The 22925-nt window shown below is 44.5% G+C and overlaps 1 protein-coding gene and 1 pseudogene across 2 annotated transcripts in view; one reads left to right on the top strand and one right to left on the bottom strand.

The window, feature by feature from the left end:
- Window positions 1-22925, bottom strand: part of PLD5 (phospholipase D family member 5) — a 434076-nt gene that overhangs the window by 361311 nt on the left and 49840 nt on the right. The gene's annotated exons all lie outside the window — the stretch shown is intronic.
- LOC121015107 (ferritin light chain-like) lies at window positions 21843-22546 on the top strand (annotated as a pseudogene).

The raw sequence follows: 22925 nt of genomic DNA on the forward strand, positions 1-22925 counted from the left end.
GTCAGACACTTAACTGACCGAGCCACCCAGGCGCCCCTCCCACCGCCTTTTTCCCCCCACCCCCCCCCCCCTTTTTTCCCCCGTTTTTTTTTTTTTTGGGGGAAATGGGGGCCCCACCCCCCCCCCCCCCCCCGGCCAGCCTCACAGTTGTAGCCAGTTCAGAAGGCAGGGCTACAGGAGCACCCATAGACCAGTGATTACAGGATCCCTTAGAAATAAGCACGTGGGCAAGGTGGCGGTGTTTTCAAATGTAATCTCAAGCAGCCCTTCTCAGTCTAAGAACCACAAAGCATGTAGGGATGCCTTTCAGTTCCTAATAATGTGTCAAAGGTTTCTGTTTCAATAGATGGGAATTGATGTTGGCAGACACAAATTTAGGTCAAGGCAATGAGAAAAAGAAGCCATCACTTCCTAAAAACACCCAAGATTGCCAAGTATTTATATTACGAGAACAGTCACACAGAAGGAAACAAAGAACAAAAACCTATTTCGGCAGTAAAATATTCCCATTAACTTCTATCACGGCATTATTTACGAGCTATGAAATCATGCAGGATGGTTTCTAACCATGAGAAGTGGATACAGTAGGGAGAAAAATTGAGATAGCAATAAAAGGCACATGCCCTCGAGGAGGGTAGCAACCATCATATACAGAGTCCTCTGCAGGGTCTAAACCATCCAGTAGAAGACATGGATCCTGCTTTGCAAACAATCCTGAATTATGGAGACAGCTGAATGGAGGCCCAGGATCTTTGCAGACCATCTCAGTTGACCCTCTCCGGTTCTGGGCCTGGGACCATCTATTTTCTTCCAGGGGCATGGATTATGTGCCTATTCACCCTTTTCACCACAGGAGGGAGCTGCAGTGTAACAAGGGTAGCGTTCTCCAGCTTTGCCTGAGCGGCTGGTGACCAGTGTTCATTACCAAGTACAACCTGTGTGAATGCCTCCAACTAGAAAAGAATGTGACCAATCAGTGGTTCAAAACCAGCTTCCCAAGCCATCCTCCAACTGACCCTGAGTTCAAGGGTTTCACATGCAAGTAGGTGTGCACGTAGTACAACTGTTATGTTTTGTTATCTACTTTAATACCAGAAATCATTTGAAAGACGTTATTTTGATGAGGATAATCCAGGAACACATCCTAAGCATGAAGATACCTGATTTTTTGGCTAATGACTTTAATCACATGGAACTCACTGGACTGATTTACCCACGGATTAAAAGCAATCTGTAAGCTATCTTCGCCTGCCCAATTCTTTTGGCATAAATGATCGCCCCGAGTAAGAAAAGTCTGCCCAGGCATATTGCCAAAGATGATTTAGTGATAGTAAATAAGGAGCTTAATGAAGTGAACTCTCCTTATTAACCTTCGGCCAGAGTCACATCTGTGCCCATTGCTTGTTTCAGTTCTTAAATGCTCTGTAAAAGCAGCAGCCAACTTCAGTTCTAATTTTGCCTCCGAAGAATTCAGCACAAGCCCATCCAGAAGAGTGATTATCCCTCAATTTGGAGGCAGTGAGGTAGGCACTTCCGTGAGGTCCCAAGAGGCATCAATCCGATCACAGTGCTTGTCCCAGAGGGTAGGTCTAGGCCCAAATCAACCCAGGAACTCATTCTGTATGGCAGTTCTGCAAAGCTGCGTGTGGTGTCTTCAAGTCAGATGCAGCTACAGCCAAAAGGGGGAACAGGTGGAACATGACATAGGAACAGAAGTGTCCGCTGACAGTCCTTGAGTCCCAGTTAGGTAAAGTTCCACTCTATCCTGGCTCACTGGTCAGGCCATTGTGGTGCAGGATGGAGCTGGTGTGGGGTGGGGGGGGGGTGCAGCTCTCCCCACACCACATGCTCCAAGCCAGTACTCGATGAGTCCAGGAATCCTGAATTTGAACCTGGCCTTCCAGGCCATTATGAAGAAATACTTGTCCAGGTAGAGGATGGAACATATTTTACTTAAGAGTATGTCAGCTTGATTTGTAAGCTTCATATATTTAGGGGTATAAAACTTTGAACATTGGGGTGGGTGTATTGCCTTCCCTTGCTCCATTTTGCAAATCAAAAGCATATCTTTGGTTCGATTCAGTCACTCTCGGTTGGGCTTCTGAGAGGATGAGAATTTACAGACACCATGGTAAGGCTTGGTAGCCACTGGCTAAGACACCACTGGCTAAGGCTTGGTAGCCACATGTGACTAAGTTTAAATTAACTAAAATCAAATAAAATAAAAATTCAGTTCCTTAGTCACCTTAGCCACATTTCCAGAGTTCAGTAGTCTTCTGTGGCTCGTAGCTACTGTATTGGACAGCACACGATAGAACATCTCCATCACCACAGAATGTAAACAGAGTAAATACAGAATGGGGAATACTGGGACTTCTGCACTCTAAGGGCACAAATCCGCAAGGAAGTCTGCCTACTTGGACTGACTATGTATGCACTGACCATCGTAGATGCATGTGTTTGTGGACGGTCTAATTCAGAGGTCTCAAACTGGCCACCTGTGGAATGAATGTTCTCTGTAGCGTCTGTCATACAGTAAACTCATTAAAATCTAATTTTTTTTTATTTCTCTTGAAAAATAGGAAGATCTGGCCCCTCTGGGCCTACATTTTCACACTGGAACACAGATCTGGAGCCAAGAATCTGTTGTCCCTTCAAAGGGATATTGTGATTTCAGTCTACCAAAGCCCACGCTGGCCACTGTGTTCAAGGGATTTCCTGTCTAATTCTTGCCACGTATGCATTTGAATGGGAACAAAAATAATGTCTCCAGTGTTTTAAAAAAGGAAGTATCTATAATAAAACACCATAAAGATGCCTAGAACGCTCTTGCTTATTTTTTCTGTATATATTTAAATAAATAAATTCCGCTCACTTATCCAAATGGTACTCTACAATCTATAGAAATAGCATTAGTGAATTACAAAAGAAGTGAATGTCCTAATTTCCAATAATTCTCTACTCAATAACTTAGGCTTTCATATTTGACGGGAGAAGGGAGGAAGGATAACAGAGATGTGATTCCTTACTCCCTTGTCTACTGTCCTGTTCCTCCACAAGGAAACATATACACACACATACATATGTAGCACACACACATACACCACACACACACACACACACACACACACACACACACACACACACACACATATCTGTGTCCCACAAGTATAGTGGGGCTATAAAAAGGTCTAGCTATGCATAAATAAAAATGGGCCCACTTCTGAATAAGATTCTGAATAATATTTGGAAGTCTAATTGGAAAATATCTAATAATGAACAAGACTCTTCATTCAAAAATCTAGTCTCATGCCCATGAATTTGTACCCATTTAACCTTAAGCTCCACTGGTGCGCCTGGGTGGCTCAGTTGGTTAAGCATCTGACTTCAGCTCAGTGATGATCTCACACTTTGTGGGTTTGGGTCCCACATCTGGCTCTGAGCTGTCAGCATAGAGCCTGCTTCAGATTCTGTGTCTCCCTCTCTCTCTGCCCCTCCCACACTTGCACTCTGTCTCACTCTCTCAAAAGTAAATAAATATTTTTTTTATTTTAAATTTAAGCTCCATTAAAGCAGGCACTTTATCTGTCCCATACAACACCATCATATAGCAGATATTCAACTCCCAGTAAATATTTAAGTGGAATATCAGAACCGTCACAGGGCACAGAACATTTCCTTAGAAATTCTAGGTCTCTGCTATATTCTCCTTGATATCAACCCGATGTAATGACATTATATTCATTTATTCCACAAACAGCTGATAAAAAAAAACCCTTATGTGCTGGGGCTCAGCTGGAGTATTATTTTAGTATGCAGCTGGTTATTCTCTAAGTCATAGGTCATACATTTAGGAAGGGCGCTGCAATCACATAAGAAGCTTCTGATTTTGGATACTGCATTGCCTTTTTTAAAGAGCTGTATATGCACGAAACGGTTCTACAATTTGTGCCTTATCTGATCTATTACATGATATGTGCCTATAATATCTATTTTAACAAAACACCGATTATATCATCTATGTAATACTATTATCATATCATCCATTTCTCAACCTTCCCTTCACCTCCTGGCACCAACTTGGCTGCCCTCTGGGACTACTGCTCTCCCTGTGGTCCTGTCAAGGCAAAGCTGTTTTCCTCTTAGTCCTTGGACCACTGGATCAGGACGGCAGCAGACTTCCTCCCTGCCCCTCCCTGCCACTTTGAGACCATTCTTTCCCCCTCCCTTCTCCCAAAAGAAGCCCCAGCTCGGATTTCATGCCATCAGAGGAGATCACCCAGTACTCAGTGTCCTGAGTGTCCCCGTGGTCTACTGGCCCACCAGGTCAGCGCTCTTCTCCCTTCTCTCTGCAATGGACTCTATCACTGCCTGTGTCTTAACCTTGGACATGTCAGTACACATGTAAGAGACCTTCCCAGTGCTGTGGGGTCTCGTCTCCTTGAACCATCCCTTTCAATAATCCCCACTCGGCCTCAGCCACTGGCTCTCACGTCATCACCACCAGCTGCAAACGCTCCAGAATCTCAGTGTAATGCACCCCACTGTCTGCCACAAGTCTCTATCTTCTCCTCTCACTTTCTCTGCTATCCTGACTCCAGCGATTTTTTTTTTTTTTTTTTTTTTTGTCCCCACGAGGATCAGCGACCCATTTGATCACAGCACCATGTCACCATATCTCAGCCCTGGAGGTCTTTTCCTCCCCTACGTCAGCTGGAAATCAAAACCAACCCGTGCAATCGCGGTCTTCCACGTGACCTCTACTTTCTGCCCTTCTCCTCTTACTGTCCTTGCTTTGCCCTCCAGCAGGCAACACATGCGCCCTTCACTCCTGCACCTGCACAGCCATGCGTAGCTGGAGAAAAGCAAACCTCGTATCATGTCTGCAGGGGATCCCCCAGTGCTCCCAAGCAACCACTCTCCTCATTGCCGATCAATCCACTGATTCACCCACTCTCCCAAAGGGCTATTTCACATTTTCTTATCTCTCTCCAAACTTCCAACACCTTCTGGATGGTCTGTACTCTCAGCTTATGACCTTTGCTCTTGCTTTATTTCCACAGATCCCACTGCCTCATCTGCCCACCATCCAGGGCCCGCCTCCCCGCTGGTACCAAGGAGGAACTAGCCCTGCTTCTGCCTAAAGGCAGTCCCTCTACTTGTCCCTCAAGTATATCACTTCAGTTATTACCCCTCTTCTACAAAAAAATGTATTTTTTGCCCTATATTGAATCATTCCTATCAGCACACAAAATGCTATTATTATTCCTCCCACCTTAAAAAGGAGCAACAGGACCTTTCCTTCTTCCCATTTCCCCACCAGCCACTGTGTCATTTCTTTACTTCCTGCAACAAAAGTTGTAAAGTATTGTCTATACTGTCTCCCTTCCCTGCCACTGCATTGACACCACACATGACCTCCACACATTGCCAGACCTGACGTCGGCTCTCATTTCTAATCACACCTGACCTTTGAAAGCCTTTCACACAATAGGTCATTCTTCCTCCTCGATACGATTTCTCCACTTGGCCTCTTGGTACATCAAACCTTCCTGATTTTCTGTCAACCTTGCTGGCTGTTCCTTCTTAGTCTACTGTGCACGCCCCTCCTCCTCCGCCCACGCTCTCAATTTTGGAGTGCCTTTGGGCTCAGTCTTTGGTTTCTTCTCCATCTACATTCCAGTCCCATGGCTTTAAGTAGCAATTAAGTGCCAATGACTCCCCAATTCTATCACCAGCCCCAACCTCTTTTGCTAGCTCCAGACCCATCTATCCAACGTCAATGCAACAATGCCACTTGGGCATCTAAGGGGCATCTCAGATTCAACCTAACCAAACTGAACACTGTTCAGTCCAATCTACCCTCTTTTACCCACTTTCATACTCATCTCAACAATACCAACTCTATCCTTGAAGGCCAGACACTCTGGAATCACAATGGATGGCTACAATTAACTTTTTTTTTTTTTTTTTTAATAATGGAAAATAACAAATGTTGGCAAGGATGTGGAGAAACTGGAACCTTCACACATTTCTGGCTGGGATGTAAAATGGTGCAGCCACCCTGTGGAAAACAGTTGGACAGCTCCTCAAAAAGTTAAAGACAGAACTACCAGATGATCCAGCATTTCCACTCCTAGGCATATATCCCAAAGAATGGACAACAGATGTTCAAACAAATACCTGTGTACAAGTATTTGTGGCAATACTATCATAACAGCTACAAAGCAGAAACCATGCAATGTCCACCAGTGGATGAGTGGATGAATAATGTGTGGTGTAATCCATACAGTGAAATGTTATCCAGCATAAAAAGAATGAAGTATCAACACATGTTAAAACATGGATGAACTTTGAAAACATCATCATAAGTGAAAGAAGCTAGACACAAAAGATCACATATTATGTGATTCCATTTACATGAAATATCCAGAATGGACAAGTCCAGAGAGACAGAAAGTAGATTAGTAGCTGCCAGGAACTACACAGAGGTAGTGATCACACAACACTATGAAGGCACTAAATGCTGCTGAATCATATACTTAAAAATGGATCATTTTAGGTTATGTGAGTTTCACCCAGATTAGAGAAAAAAAAGGGGGGAAATCTCCCTTAACTCCTTTCTTTCTCTGATACTCCAAATGTAACCTGTAAGAAAATCATCTGACTCTACTTTCCAAACACATCCAGAATGCAACCACTCTGGTCAAGGTCAACACCATCTCCCTTCATATTACTGCAGTCATTGTCCCCCTCGTGCTGCTGTTGACCCCTCTAATCGACCCTCAACACAGCACCCAGAGTGTGTCATCTGTCAACTGCCACCCTCCTGGGGCTTCCCATCGACTATTCAGGCCAACCTTCCAACACTGGTCCAGAGCCCCACAGGAGCCCAGCTCCTGTGCCCGCCGCTAACACTGTCCCTCCTCATCTCTTCCCTGTTCCCTCCAGCACAGCCACACTGGCCTCCCTTGGTCTTCAGTGATGCCAGGCGCATCCTCAGCTGGCAGGTTCTCTGCCCTGATGTTTCCTGCTTCAAAACCACTGGGCTAATTCCCTTACCTCCTTCAAGACTTGGCCCAATCTCACCCTGTCAAAGATGCTTCTCCTGCTCACCCATACACATAACTCTGGTCCCCCTCATGCTGCTCTAATTTTCCTTTTATCCATAGCACTTTTCTCTCCCAATATACTGTATGATAGCAAAAAAGTGCTGTGTGTCTCAGTTAGGGTATAAGCTTCATGAAGGGAAAGAGTTGCATCTGTTTTGTTCCCCGATGTATCCCAGGTATACAAAATGGCACCAGATACATGGCAGAAGGTGAGTGATATTTACTGAATTGAACAGATCTTCAAAGTAGAAGCAAAAATGGGTCATAAAAATCTTTACCAAATTGATAATAGTGACGGTCAGAGCGAAATGAGGAAAAGATGTGAAATTTGGGATAGATACAAAAGGGACTTCATCTTTGCCGGAATGTTTTGTTTCTTTCAGTTAAAAATGATGAAGTGTGGGGCGCCTGGGTGGCTCAGTCGGTTGAGCGTCCAACTTCAGCTCAGGTCACGATCTCGCGGTTCATGAGTTCGAGCCCCGTGTCGGGCTCTGGGCTGATGGCTCAGAGCCTGGAGCCTGCTTCCGATTCTGTGTCTCCCTCTCTCTCTCTGCCCCTCCCCCGTTCATGCTCTGTCTCTCTCTGTCTCAAAAATAAATAAACATTAAAAAAATTTTTTTAAATAAAATAAAATAAAAATAAAAATGATGAAGTGCACTCAGTACCTCAAAATCTTAATATGTGCCAATTCTGCATAATCTCTCAGTACCGGTTACAGGATTCTGTGTACATTTTGGACTGCTCAAAATTTTTCAAAATTTTAAGGGCAAGTAAGGAAAAAAAAACATTTTATGGTTTTTATAGAGAATTCCTTTGCTCTTCCCAAAAGAATAAAAGTTACCTTCTTAGAATTTCTGCAACAGTGTCTTTTCTTGACTGAATACAGCCACTGGGCAATAGCCCAGTCCACTGGAGAAAGGAACAAAGTTACAAATACAAAACTACAGTCTTCACCAACTTGACCTCCTCCACACCGTGTGATGCTAAGGGACAATCCAAGCTGCAAGGGAAGTGGTGTCCCTCTGGCACACAGTGACATTACTGTCAGGACCCACCGGGTGGTGTAGTGTGTGAGCCTCACCAGAGCCAGGGCTCCCTAGCATCCCCAAGGAAATGCCCTCTTTCAAATGACCTCTTTCTGAGAGTTCTAAAGCTGCTTCAGCCGGTCTGTGATGGAAGTACTCAAGCTTAAGTCTACAGCTCGGAGGAAAGCCTCCTGCCGTCGATCCCCTGCAAGCCCCTTTCCAGGCGACAGAACCCTACAATCTCAAGGCAAAATTAAAGTGTATTTGTTTTGGAAAAATAAGACTCAGTCATACACTCCTCTCCTTTGCCAACATTTCACAGCAAAATAAAGGTTGTATTGCCAAGAGTTATAAAATTAGAGAGGAAATGAAAATCTGTTATTTTCATAATAAGGTCTTTCCGCTTAGCCAAAGTATTCTGAGTTCCAAAACAACTCATATCCCCAAATGGTTGAGTTTTCATGGGGACTTACTGATTTTAGGCATTTGTAGTGGGCTCTAACTTAACCAAACTTTAAACACAACAATTTTTAAGTGATGCCTGGAACTACTGAATAGAACCTTTCCAATATTATACTAGATCGATATCCAATCAGCATATAAGCTGTATGTAATATGCTCATTATACTGAGCAGATAGGTAAGATAGCCTTATTTTTTCACTGTAAAAGTGATATAAGCTGTAGTAACATTCATGTATTTAGAGGGATATAAAATACAATCACCTTCCTTTCTTTGCTTCTAGCCTACTCTGTCCCAAGCCTTAAACTACTTAAATTCCTGGAAACAGTTTTGCACATATGCTTGCAGACCTTTTTTTTTTTTAAGTTTATTTATTTATTTTGAGAGAGAGAGAGAGAGAGAGAGAGAGAGAGAGAGAGGTGGGGAGGGGCAGAAAGAGAGGAAAAGAGAGTATCCCAAGCAGGCTCTGTGCTGTCTGCGTGGAGTCCAACATGGGGCTTGACCCCACAAACCGTGAGATCATGACCTGAGCAGAAACCAAGAGTCAGATGCCTAACTGACTGAGCCACTCAAGTGCCTCCCCTTGCAGACTTTGAAAAATATGATTTTAGGGGCACCTGGGTGGCTCAGTCAGTTAAGCCTCCAACTTTGGCTTAGGTCGTGATGTCACAGTTTGTGGGTTCAAGCCCCATGTAAGGCTCTGTGCTGACAGCTCAGAGCCTGGAGCCTGCTTTGGATTCTGTCTCTCTCTCTCTCTCTCTCTCTGTGTCTCTCTCTCTCTGCCTCTGCTCCTCCCCCACTTGTGCACGTTCTCTCTCCCAAAAATAAATGAATAAACATTTTAAAAAATGAAAAATTAGGGGCGCCTGGGTGGCGCAGTCGGTTAAGCGTCCGACTTCAGCCAGGTCACGATCTCGCGGTCCGTGAGTTCGAGCCCCGCATCAGGCTCTGTGCTGATAGCGCAGAGCCTGGAGCTTGTTTCCGATTCTGTGTCTCCCTCTCTCTCTGCCCCTCACCCGTTCATGCTCTGTCTCTCTCTGTCCCAAAAATAAATAAACATTGAAAAAAAATTTTTTTAAATGAAAAATTAAATAAAAATAAAAATACACTTTTATTTTTTCTTTCACTAAGTGAGATTTTACCATGCACACTATTCTGAAATATTTTTTTATCACTTAACACTTTTATGATGGAATATGCCAGGTCAGAATATTCATTCTCCTCAGCGACTGATTGGTATTTCTCAGAATAAAGTAACAACAGCAACAACAATAATAAGAGAGAACACTTCTACCAATGCTCGCTGTCTCAGGCTCTAAGCACTTTTCATGTCTGGATTTAATCGCTAATGACAACCCTCTGTGACAGGTACTATTATCCCCTTTCAGATGAAGAAACCGGGAGATGATAAAGAATTTGCTCACGGTCATAGAGCAAGTAAGAGATGGTGCTATAATTTAGACTCAGGCCATCAGGTTCCGACGTCTGTGGTCTTAACCACCATAACAGACTGATCATGCTATAATGTGCTTAAGTCTCCCTGGAAGTGGACATTTAGATTGTTTGTTTGCTTACTATTTTATTTATTTATTTATTTATTTATTTATTTATTTATTTAACGTTTATTTATTTTTGGGACAGAGAGAGACAGAGCATGAACGGGGGAGGGGCAGGGAGAGAGGGAGACACAGAATCGGAAACAGGCTCCAGGCTCCGAGCCATCAGCCCAGAGCCCGACACGGGGCTCGAACTCACGGACCGCGAGATCGTGACCTGAGCGGAAGTCGGACGCTTAACCGACTGCGCCACCCAGGCGCCCCAGGCCGGCTTTTTTGTTTGCTTACTATTTTAAACAGTGCCACAATAAATATCTTTGAAAAAATAGGTATCTATCTGTCCTGACGACTCATTTCTAGAGGTGGATTGCTTATCCAGGCATTTCACATTTTGGTAGGTAATGCCAAACCGACCTCTAGAAAAGCTGCATCTATCTACCTTCCCCCCAAACAATGCTGTATTCGTGCCCCATGCTGTCTCTAGATTTTGTCAGTCATCCCTCTATTCCGATAAACTGATAAACACCAAACAGAATCATGGCGGTGCTTTAATTTGCATGGTCCTGATCACTTGTGAGTTCAAGCAGCATTTCAAGTGTGCATTGCCTGTTTGTATTTACTGATCTCTGAATCTTGCCTTCTCACATTTTGGCCCATTGTTTATTGAATTGTCTTTTTTTTTTTTTTAATGTTTATTTATTTTTGAGAGAGAGAAAGACAAAGCATGAGTTGGGGAGGGGCAGAGAGGGAGGGAGACACAGAATCGGAAGCAGGCTCCAGGCTCCGAGCTGTCAGCACAGAGCCTGACAGGGGGCTTGAACCCACAAACCACGAGATCATGACCTGAGCCGAAGTCGGACGCTTAACCGACTGAGCCATCCAGGCGTCCCCTGGGTGATCTTCTTTTCCTCCTCAAATTAAAACTCGCCTCCACTTCCATTTACTCAGGGAGTAAGAGCCTATCTTCCCTTTCTGCCCTTCTCTGTCTATGCCCACGAGTCTCAGCTATGCTCACGAGAACAACCCTGTTTGCTCCTGTCTTACAAGTACTGGCACCAGACTCCGCTCTGAGGTTAGCAGGCTCCCCTACCACCAGTCTTTGTCCAAGACGATGTGGCTGGGCCTCTGGCACCAACAACAATGCACATCCCCTTCCAAACCACTGTGGTTCCCGGGGCGGTGTGAGAGTCTTAGCACCATCGCTATGGAGGACTGAGCTCATTCCAGGGTTCCCTGGTAGAGCTGGCCTGGGCTCTCAACTTTTCACCTCCTTTGATCCATCCCTTCCCAGACTGTGGTCCTCCCCCAGGGGTGGAGGGGTGAGCTGTCTGCCCCTCTCAGCTACCTAGGAGGATTTACTCCTTAAACCTCTCCATTCCGGCAGGTCCCTCCACCTGTGCCCCAGCCCACGTCCTTTCTCTGCGGCAGAGTGCATGATTATTTCAAGAAAAAACAATGCTGGTCACTCTAGGATACTTTACTCCTCTTCCTTTGCAAGGGACCTTCCTCAGACCCAGGCGGTTCCTGAGGATTTGGTCCCATTCTAGCCGCTGAAGTCCCATAACTGGGATTCACCTTGGAGCTCAGGAAGTTCGTTCATGAACAAAACGGATGTAGAACAGAACCCCTACTTTTCTGGAACTGCCAGGTTCCATCTAGGACCCATAAATGCCACCCACACACAATAAACAATGACACTGGCTGGATTCCTGAAACAGAGTTTTATATAAACGGTAACTGCTTTGGTAGCAGCATCCCTTAGGAAAAAACTGTGTTCTGAACTTTGAAGCCAGTCAAGTGTGTTACGTAACAGGCTGGCGAACAACCACGCTCATGATTTTTCTTCCTGTTCCTTCCCTTAGCCACCCCACGTTGGAGAGTATCTGAAAGCAATTTGGTTTCATTAGGTCAGGGATGTGATGAAAATTTGTTGCAATCACTTACTGGCCTGCTTTCACAAATCATTTTTGGGAAATTAGAGGACCCTGAGAGACCAGCTTGTTGAAATTTCAACAACCCGCAAGATTATGCGTTTTCCTTGGTGTCGCACAAATAAGCTGACTAAACTTGCAAATGCAGAGAAAGCAATGACAACACCGCTGAGCAGCTCACGGATGGGCAGGTGTTTGCACTTAAACTGGACGTGTGCAAAGAGCAGAAAACGGAGCCTGCGTTCACTCCCCACTGCCGAACTGCTTGGGGCTGGAGGAATCATGGATGTTGATAACGGAAGACACATGGGCTCACTAAACTCCCAGTTTCCAAAGACAGTCCCAGATGGCTGATGCATAAGGAAGACGCTTTTTGTGTTTTCGCCTGGACGCGTCCAGATGTGTCTGCGTGAACAGGCATCTGGTTCCACGTCACAGTGTGCTGGCAGAGCATCCGTGTGATTGTGGAGAAGAATTCCAGAACGATCCTGCAGTACCCAACTTTGTGGTCAGAAGCTGGGTGAGGCGTGGGTCTATCGGGCCGTGCGAGTGCACACTCTCGTTCACAGAGGTGTTGGGATTAACGTGATGTCAGCTGTGTAGACCTACAGTCAACAGGTGAGGCTCTCCTCTGCTACACACCCGAAACCAACGTAGCCCTGTGTGTCAACTGTGCTCCAAGAGAGGAAGAAAGAAAAGAAAAACAAAAAGAAGAGAAAAGAAAAAGTGAAGTGCTCTGCCTGATACTCCCAACTGGAGACTAATACAGTCTGTTAAATGCAGGAGTCTCCTGGGCTTCAGTAAGATGTATCCCTGACTTTATTCATTCAGAGGACTAAACCTGTAACAAAAATAAAGTTAAATAAACTATACATACTATGTATCTATTTCACATAACACACACACACACACACACACACACACACACACACACACACACACACATTAAGCCTAAAATGTTTTCTTTTTCCTGGTTAAAAGTCTCCACTGAATTGAGTACATGTGTTCCAAACAGGTATGGATTTCAGATTATGGAGCCCATCTAACAAATGACTTAAATGTTACCCAAGATAAAAGCTGAGGCCGGACTACTTTTTAAATAAACCAGCAGAATCATTGGAGTTTGTTGTGGCTTTTTTTTAATGTTTGTTTTGAGAGAGAGCCAGTGGGGGAGGGGCAGAGAGAGAAAGGGAGAGACAGAGAATCCCAAGCAGGCTCTGCACTGTCAGCACAGAGCCTGATGTGGGGCTCAAACTCATGAACATGAGATCACGACCTGAGCTGAAATCAAGAGTCAGACACCTAACCGACTGAGCTACCCAGGTGCCCTGAGTTTTAAAGAATAGTTTAAAAGAGAAATTCAAGGAAAAAGGAGAAATGATTCATTTTCTCTTGTTAATCTCTAAATATCTTGATATCTTATGTGAATTGAGAAAGAAGAGAATATAAAAAGAGGAAAGAGACAAGGGTGACCGGGTTGGTTCAGTTGGTTAAGTGTCTGATTCTTGATTTTGGCTCAGATCATGATCTCACGGTTGTGAGATAGAGCCCCACATCAGCTCTGGGCTGGGTGTGGAGTCTGCTTGGGATTCTCTCTCTCCTTCTCCCTCTGCCTCTCCCCTACTCTCTCTCTCTCTCTCTCTCTCTCTCAAATAAATAAATAAATAAATAAATAAATAAATAAATAAATAAAACAAAATAAAATAAAAAGAGACAGAAGACAGTATTTTTTTTTTCATGAAGAATAATGTTCAAGTACAAGCTAAAACAGAAGTCTAAAGTTGCATGTTAGCATTCAGGAGTACATGTCTTAGAGGCTCCCCAAAAGGATATTTCAATTAGCAGTACCTCCCATACTGTTGGAGTTCCCAAATCTAGATTTAAAGAGTAAGATATCAGGGTGCCTGGGTGGCTCAGTGGGTTGAGCGTCCGACTTTGGCTCAGGTCATGAGCTCGCAGTTTGTGAGTTTGAGCCCCACATGGGGCTCTGTGCTGACAGCTCAGAGCCTGGAGCCTGCTTCGGATTCTGTGTCTCCCTCTCTCTCTGTCCTTCCCCCCACTCACACTCTGTCTCTCCTTGAAAAATAAATAAACATTAAAAAAAAAGAGTAAGATACCATTTGGTTCAAAATAACCAGAATGGTATGGGAATTTAAAATCAGTAAGTAGATAGCAGAATGGGAAGACAAAAAAAGTGTAGTCCAGGCTCCGTTTCAATACAAATTTGCAGTCCACCCTTGAGTAAAATGCAACCGCTCCCTTTTGGTCCGATTTCCAAATGGAAATGGTCCTCATGCCCTTACAGAGGGCCAGTGTGAAGATAAGTACCACAGTACACAGTACAGAGCAAGAACATGAAAGGTTGATGTTACAGAGGCTGGCTGTGATACTGATGCTCTTAGAAAAAAAATAATAATTTGGTTTGTATTTCCACTAGTATCAAATAAGAGTACTGTATGTTCTAGAACATAGCATGGGGTCTGTTGAGAAAGATAAAGATAAAAATCATATAAAAGTTTTTCTCCCCAGAGACTCTTAAAAACTGAGAACAAACTGAGGGTTGATGGCGGGTGGGAGGGAGGAGAGGGTGGGTGATGGGTATTGAGGAGGGCACCTTTTGGGATGAACACTGGAAACCAATTTGACAATAAATTTCATATATTGAATAAATAAATAAATAAATAAATAAATAAATAAATAAAAAGTTTTTCTCCCCAAAGGTAAAATCTTGCAAAGTGTATACATGAAGGATTGTTACTAAAAGCAATGTCTATTATCTTCCTGGGAACTTGAAGGGAAAAAAAAAATCGCTTGTGTGCACTAAAAGGATTTATGGTTCCAATATGCGCTGGTATTTCATCAAAGTGCCGAGAAACACCTCCAGAAAACAGAAAGAGCTTGAAAGAGGCAACCACAGAAACTAATGAGTGCTGTCTGGTTTTCTAAATTGAGTTGCAACTACCCAGGAACATTCCATTTCCCAAGACAAGAATGGTATGGATTAATTACCTGGAAATCTGTTGAGTTACAAATACAAATAAGCCCAGCCTCCACATGGACTGCTAACCCATGTGACAATCACTTTATTATGCAGGTGCTACAGGATTAAGTCCAAGGAGACACTTCCCAGAATCAGCATCTTCAGGAAAGTCTGTCAGGGCTGAGAAGTCAATGAGACACAGCCTCAGTCTTTCCTTCCGTTGCCACTGGCCACCTCCACCCGGATTCCTGCTACTCTTCCATTGTCTCCACTCAGCTGATGGCACCACATGCTCCCAGGACTCAAGCCGGAAACTGGAACTGCCCCATATGTGGTCTCACCAAGTCCCTCCAAAATCACTTCTTCATTGAGCTCCTCATGATTCCCCATCTACAAGATTGCATTGGAGTCCTGGTTGGTTTCCCTGCTGTTCTCCTCGACCTCCACAGCCACTCCCTCACAGGAGTGACCTTCCAAACACAGAAGCTGGGCACGTTACTGCCCTGCTTAAAATCCTGCAGTGAAGGCACAGATGCCTTCTGATCTGGCTCCTTCCTTGCTCTGCGACGTCTCATCTTGCCCGTGTACCCATAAATACTGTTCTCGAACTACACCGTGCAGTTCCCACGGCATCCACCAGACAGATTCCTAATCATCTTTCAGAAGCCAAACCTGAGGTCGGTCACCTTCGGTGTGAAGTCTTCTCTGCCTGCCCGAGATCCACAGCTACCTTCTCTGGCTACTTCGTAGTTTGCTGGCAGCTCTACTATGGTGCAGAACACCCTGCATGACAAACATGCATGTATTTGTCCAACGTCCCACAATCGACGAGCTCTCAGAGGACACAGCTGTTTCTTAGTTATTCCTGAGTCTGTCGTGTCTAACACAGTGCCTGGCAAAAATAGTGCTCAAGAAATGAATGCTGAATTGCAAAGCTACAGCCCCTGAACTAGGTCTCCTGGGCATCAAATAAGATAGACCTACAGTGAAGCTCAAGTCACAATTAGGGAAGCACAAAGAGAGAGAGAGACAGAGAGAAGGAAAGGGAAATCAGGAAAGCAAGAAAAGAAAGGCTTCACGTTGAGAGTAAGTAGCGACCAACAAGTTTTCAAACAAAACCTAGAACCAAGTTTACCTATCCATGTTCGCTAAAGTATTGTACCCAAGAAAGGTCACTGGAGCCCCTTCAGCAGAGTAAACAAAACAGCAAGGAGACTACCACACACAGTGGCAGGCTGCACTGTGCCCCCAAAGTCGAAGCCCTAACCCTAGCACCTCAGAATGTGACCCTTTGGGAGACAAGATCTTTAAAGAGGTGATTAAGTTAAAATGAGGTCCTTAGGGAAGGGCCCTAATCCAGTAAGACTGGAGTCCTTAGGAGAAGAAGAAGGTGGAGTGGGTGTGTGCACAGAAGGCCAGCCATGGAAAGAGGCAGGAAGGGGTGAGGGCAAGCCAGGGAGAGGGGCCTGGAACCCGTCCTTCCCTCACAGACCTCAGAGAAAACCAACCCCACCAGCACATTGATCGTAGACTTCTAAGCTCCAGAATGGTGAGAAAATACATTTCTGTTGTTTAAGGGGCTCAGTCTGGGACATTTTGTTATGACAGCCCTAGGAAACTAATCTTATCCTATACAGGGGATTTGGTTAAGGAAAAGAAAAAAACCTGGGGTCAGGGGCACTGTCTTCCAGTATTTGAAAGGCTGGTGGGTAGAAAAGGAATCAGTCATTTTTTCTAGGATTTGTGCATTCCATCTTGGAATAAGGAAGGACTAATAACAGGATACATTAACCTTAAAGATAACCTTCTGGTCCCCATACTCTATGATCATTAAAAAAGACATTCTTCTTAAGATGTCTGATTACAGACAGAGCTAAGATCTGCCTCTTACGAGCTCAAAATACTTCCACGAATGGCTGGTATTTTATGTCGTACTTCATCTAAAACTTTGCAGTATGGCAGAGACTGAGCCAGGTCAAAACTGGAGTTCAGGTACTTCTGTTCAGGTACTCCTGGTCCCCCACCACCGTCACCACCATGTAGATTTCCTTTCCTCCACTGACTGGCATTCAGGGTGAAGGGCTTCCTGATAAACAAATTCAAATCTGTCCATTCACAGGGTTCGCTATATATACAGGCATATAGGTGTAGAGGGAGAGGAGCAGGGGAAGAACACTCCAAGGAGGAAGAGACGAGTCCTGAGAAGGACATTCAGGGCCAAAGACCACAGCCAAGTGCTGGTCCCGATACTGCATGGGGTCCTGGTGCTGCATGGTGGTCGCTGGCTGAACCCGCATGAGCAAGGTGCTCTCTACCGGCCATGTGCATGTCATGGGGACAGCAGGTATGTGTCGGATCAGTAGAGCTGCCCTCCTATATTCTGCACAACTTCTGGACTTAACAACATAGCGTTGGCCACTCTACAACGAGAACGGCAGAGGCAAAATGTCTCAATAACTTTGGGGAAGCATGTTATGCAGCAACATCCCCCTGGAGTGCGGAGTCGTCCTCGCAGCTGAGCAGAGGAGTGGAATGGCATGCTGGCCGGGAACAGTAGTGGCTCAGAGGCCACTTGGCAATGGAGGCAGCATTCTGGCAGTAGAGCATTGACAATCCAGGCTGGGCAAGCACGCAGGCACAGCATTAACAGGTGGCCAATAGAGTGAGCCAACATTCAAGGTCATCAGGTTTAGGACAAGCAAGAGGTGGGACCGGTGCAAGTGGTGCCCCCCCAGGGGGGACATTATTCCAGGACAGCCAGGAACAAGGGGCCAGCAACATGAACTCAACCTTGGAGGATCCTGTAAGAGCATACGAGCTGTATCCTAAGTGCATGGTTCTACTAAAAGATATGGGGACTGTTGAAATGTGGCGTGAGTTCCTTCTGTCATGTAGGTGGACGGAACAGAGCTCTGGATGTTGAGTTTTAAAAATAAACATGTCCTTATTGGTGTCCACAGCTGGTGAGGTCTGAGAACATTTACTATGCAAAAACTCTACATTAAGAACATGTTCTTTAAAGCACCTTTCCAAGCATATACTTATAAAGCAACCCGGTAGAATGCCATTAAATCTGGGCAGAGTGCCAAATGGAACATGACAGAATAGTGATTCGGGGGAGATTCAAGGTCAGCCAGAGGATTTCCAACTAATCACCACCGATGGCTCTCAAGAAGGCTCTGACCCTTAAGCCCAGATTCCCAGAGGAAAGCTTTGTCTGAGTCAGGCCTTCAGAAGCGTGCTGAAGGGAACATGTCTCTGGAGAGAAATGTGTAGTACAGGGTACAAGAAATTCAGAACACTCTGGCTTAGTTCAGAGAACACTAGTTCTCCTAGTTCCCAGGACAAGCTGGGAGAAGAGGTCCAAGAATAGAAGCCAATGACTGAGACCTTGGGTCCTGTTTCTTCCAGCAACTAACCACTCGGCTTTACTTTCTACCTCTCTGCCTATGTTTCTTCTATCATCTGGCAGTATTCACATCTAACTCACTGACCAACCAGTAACGGGAGGCTCAAATGAGAGAGCAGATGTTTCTTGAAAAGGTCCAAGTGTACAGAAATAAAAGGTATTACTTATCAAGCTTAAATCACCTCTCAAGAAATACCAAGTCCCATCTGTCCGTGGGAAATTTACTGAGTGTTTACCATATTGCAGGATGGCTAGGCACTGGAACCCATGTAAAATATTGCAACCCTTTGCTCCTCTCACAGAGATAGATGTTCATGGAAAAAGTATAACACCATGAGAGAATCATTATACCAGAAACAAGCAGAAAGTATCAGAAATTAAAAAAGATGATTTGAGGAGGTTTGCTACAGTAATATTTAAACAAATGCAGACAACCTAATAACTTACAGAACATTCATACGATAGAACACTAAACAGCCACTAAATAGAAGTTTTTATGAAGAAGTCTGAATGACATGAAGATATTTTAGAGAAAAGTAGTACACAAAACAGACGATGTGGAATAAGACAAATCCTGCCAAAATTAAATTCATAAAACTCCCTCTTCTGGCTCTGATGAGTTACTGTACCAGACTGGCTCTCCCACTGTTAATACTTAGGAAACTGGACAAAATGTACAAAAAATTTTTCCGATATTGGACAACAAGCAGCACAGGAAATGAGGCAAGAAATGCAATCAGCACAATATCAATATGTAAAAATGAGCTGTATTTTTATACACAATTGGCTACTGTGTATAGAACAATGAACTGCCAAACGCAATGAAAAGCACAACTTATAAGACCACTGAAACATACATGATTTAGGATAAACTTAACAAGATATTCCAGAGACCTATTCACTGTAAACTAAAAATATGCTGCTAAAAGAAAGAAAATCTAAATGAATAAGGAAATCTACTACATTCATAGATTCAAGTGGATAATGAGATTTCAATTCTCCATATATTGTTTTATAGATCCGATGCAATCCTAATCAAAATCCCAGCAAACTTTTTGCAGAAATTGACAAACTAATTCTAAAATGTACATAAAAAAGAGGTGAGGCACCTGGGTAGCTCAGTCAGTTAAGCGTCGGACTTCCGCTCAGGTCGTGATCTTGCAGTTCATGAGTTTGAGCCCAGCATCGGGCTCTGTGCTGATAGCTCAGAGCCTGGAACCTACTTCAGATTCTGTGTTTCCTCTCTCTCTGCCCCTCCCCTGCTTGCTCTCTCTCTCTCTCTCTCTCTCTCTCAAACATAAATAAAACATTAAAAAATAATAAAAAGTAACATGTATATAAAATGAAAATGACCTAGGGGCGCCTGGGTAGCGCAGTCGGTTAAGCGTCCGACTTCAGCTCAGGTCACGATCTCGTGGTCCGTGAGTTCGAGCCCTGCGTCAGGCTCTGGGCTGATGGCTCAGAGCCTGGAGCCTGTTTCCGATTCTGTGTCTCCCTCTCTCTCTGCCCCTCCCCCGTTCATGCTCTGTCTCTCTCTGTCCCAAAAATAAATAAATGTTGGAAAAAAAAAAATGAAAATGACCTAGAACAGCCATAGACTTACTATAAAACTTCAGTAATTGAGAGCATATAGTATTGGCATACGAACAGCACACAGATCAGTGAAACAATAAACAGAACAGAGAGTCCAGAAATAACAGATCAACAAAAATATGGCCAATTAATTTCTTCATAATAGTGGCAAGAAAAATCAATGGGGAGTGCTGGAAAGCCCTTCTGAAAGGAGATGCTGGAAGAAACATATAGCAATATGGAAAAAAGAGATAAACTCTGACCCCATCTCACATCATACAAAAAAGTAATTCTAAATGAATTACAGACCTAAATCTAAGAGTTAAAATTCTAAAACTTTTAGAAAAAAACTGATGAAAATTGTCTTTGCAACTTTGAGGAAAGTATTCTTAGAGAGGACATAAACAGCACTAACTATACGGGGAATGAGATAAATTGGGCATCATCAAAATTGAAAACCGCTGTTCTACCAAAGACATCATTAAGAAAATGAATATGCACCCCACAGATCTGGAGAAAATATTTGTACTACACATAGCTGGCTAAAGGCTTACATCCAAATAGAGAAAGAGCTCTTGGGGTGCCTGTGTGGCTCGGTTGGTTTCAGCATCGGATTTTTTATTTTGGCTCAGGTCATGATCTCACAGTTCATGAATTCAAGCCCCACCTCGGGTTCTCTGCTGTCAGTGCAGAGCTCACTTCTCTCTCTGCCCCTCCCCTGCTCGCTCTCTCTCTCTCTCTCTCTCTCAAGAATAAACATTTAAAAAGAAAGATTCCTTAAAATTTTTATTAAAAAACCATAAAAAATGTGCAACAGATCCTAACAGCTACTTCACAAAAGTAAACAGAAGAATGGTCAATAACCACATGAGAAGGTGTTCAACATCATCAATCGTGAGGCAAATGCAAATTAAAACCCTGATAAAATGTTTAAAGGGCTAGTATCCAAAATGTAAAAAGAACCTATAAAACTCAACACCCAAAAAATAAATAATCCAATTAAAAATGGGCAGGGAGCACCTGGGTGGCTCAGTCGGTTGAACATCCGACTTCAGCTCAGGTCATGATCTCACAGTTCATGGGTTCGAGCCCTGCACTGGGCTCTGTGCTGACAGCTCAGAGCCTGGAGCCTGCTTCGGATTCTGTGTGTCCCTCTCTCTCTGTCCCTCCCCCACTTGCGCTCTGCCTCTGTCTCTCAAAAATAAACAAACATTAAAAAAAATTTGTTTTAATGGGCAGAAGATACAACAGACATATCCCCAAAGAAGACACCCAGATGGCCAATAGACACATGAAAAGATGCTCAAGGGGCGCCTGGGTGGCTCAGTCGGTTAAGCGTCCAACTTCGGCTCAGGTCACGATCTCACAGTTCGTGGGTTCGAGCCCCGCGTCGGGCTCTGTGCTGACAGCTCAGAGCCTGGAGCTTGCTTCACATTCTGTGTCTCCCTTTCTCTCTGCCCCTTCCCTGCTCATGCTGTGTCTCTCTGTCTCAGAAATAAATAAACATTAAAAAAAAATTAAAAAAAAAGAAAAGAAAAGATGCTCAACACCACTCATCATCAGGGAAATACAAATCAAAACCACAATGAGATACCACCTTACACCTGTCAGAATGACTAAAATCAACAACACAAGAAATAACAGGTGTTGGTGAAGATGCAGAGAAAGGGGAACCCTCTCACACCACTGGTGGGAATGTAAACTGGGGCAGCCACTGTGGAAAACACAATGAAGGTTCCTCAAAAAGTTAAAATCAGAACTACCTTACGACCCAGCAATCACACTACCCTCTGCCTCCAGGACCAGCCAACACTCTATTTTGAGCTTAGCTCCTTATTACCGATCAACCATGAGCTCCCAGATTCATCAGACTTATTCCACTGAGGTGAAGGCTGCTGTCAACCACTTGGACCACATGCACCTGCAGGACTGCTACGCCTGCCTCTTTCTGGGCTTCTATTTGGCCCATGACGATGTGGCTCTGGAGGGCATGGGAGGGGGCTGAGTGCCTCTTGAAGATGCAAAACCAGTGCACCGGCTGCGCCCTCTCCAGGGCTTGCAGAAGCCATCCCAAGATGAGTGGGGGTAAAACCCTGGACACCATGGAAGCTGTCCTGGCTCTGGAGAAGAGCCTGAACCAGCCCCTTTTGGATCTGTATGCCCTGGGTTCTGCCCGCACAGACCCCCAGCTCCGTGACTCCCTAGAGAACTACTCCCTAGACAGGAGGTGAAAGTCATCAAGAAGATGGGCGACCCCCTGACGCACCCCCGTGGGCTGGACGGCCCCAGGCGGGGCTGGGTGAGTATCTCTTCGAGAGGCTCACCCTCCAGCACGACTAGGAACCTCAGGAGCCCAGCAGCATTTGAGGGGCCCCTCTGGCAGCCCCCTGGGGCCACGGCTGGTGCCTGATCCTCTCCCTGCAGCCGCTAGGTAGCTTTTTAACAACCTAGAGCCTTCTCCCAAGCCATGGACCAAATGGAAACAATAAAGCTTTTTGCAACCAAAAATAATAATGATAATAATAATAATAATAATAATAATATTAACAGCAGAATTGCATAGGATTTCACCAAGCACAGGAGAGAGAAATCATTTCATGTAGAAAGAGAACTTCTCCAGAAGTACAACTGAGGATGCATTAGTAATATGCAGAAACCAGCCCACTCCAGGCAGGATGTTTAAGTTGTAATTAGAGGATGGAGCTTTTCCGTCACCAGATCTTGACTGAAACAGGAAAAATTTCTACTCAAGTCTGGCACTTCAGTGCATCAATAATGGAAGGACCTTGGATTCGGACCTTTTCAAGGGATTCACTGGAATGGCAGAGTTCACCTCTGCAGAAAGAACCACCCGCAGCTTCCCCCGCACACAGGAACGG

This window comes from Herpailurus yagouaroundi, unplaced genomic scaffold (genome assembly GCF_014898765.1).
Source record: "Herpailurus yagouaroundi ecotype Mexico unplaced genomic scaffold, PumYag 205, whole genome shotgun sequence".
Classification (NCBI taxonomy): Eukaryota; Metazoa; Chordata; class Mammalia; order Carnivora; family Felidae; genus Herpailurus; species Herpailurus yagouaroundi.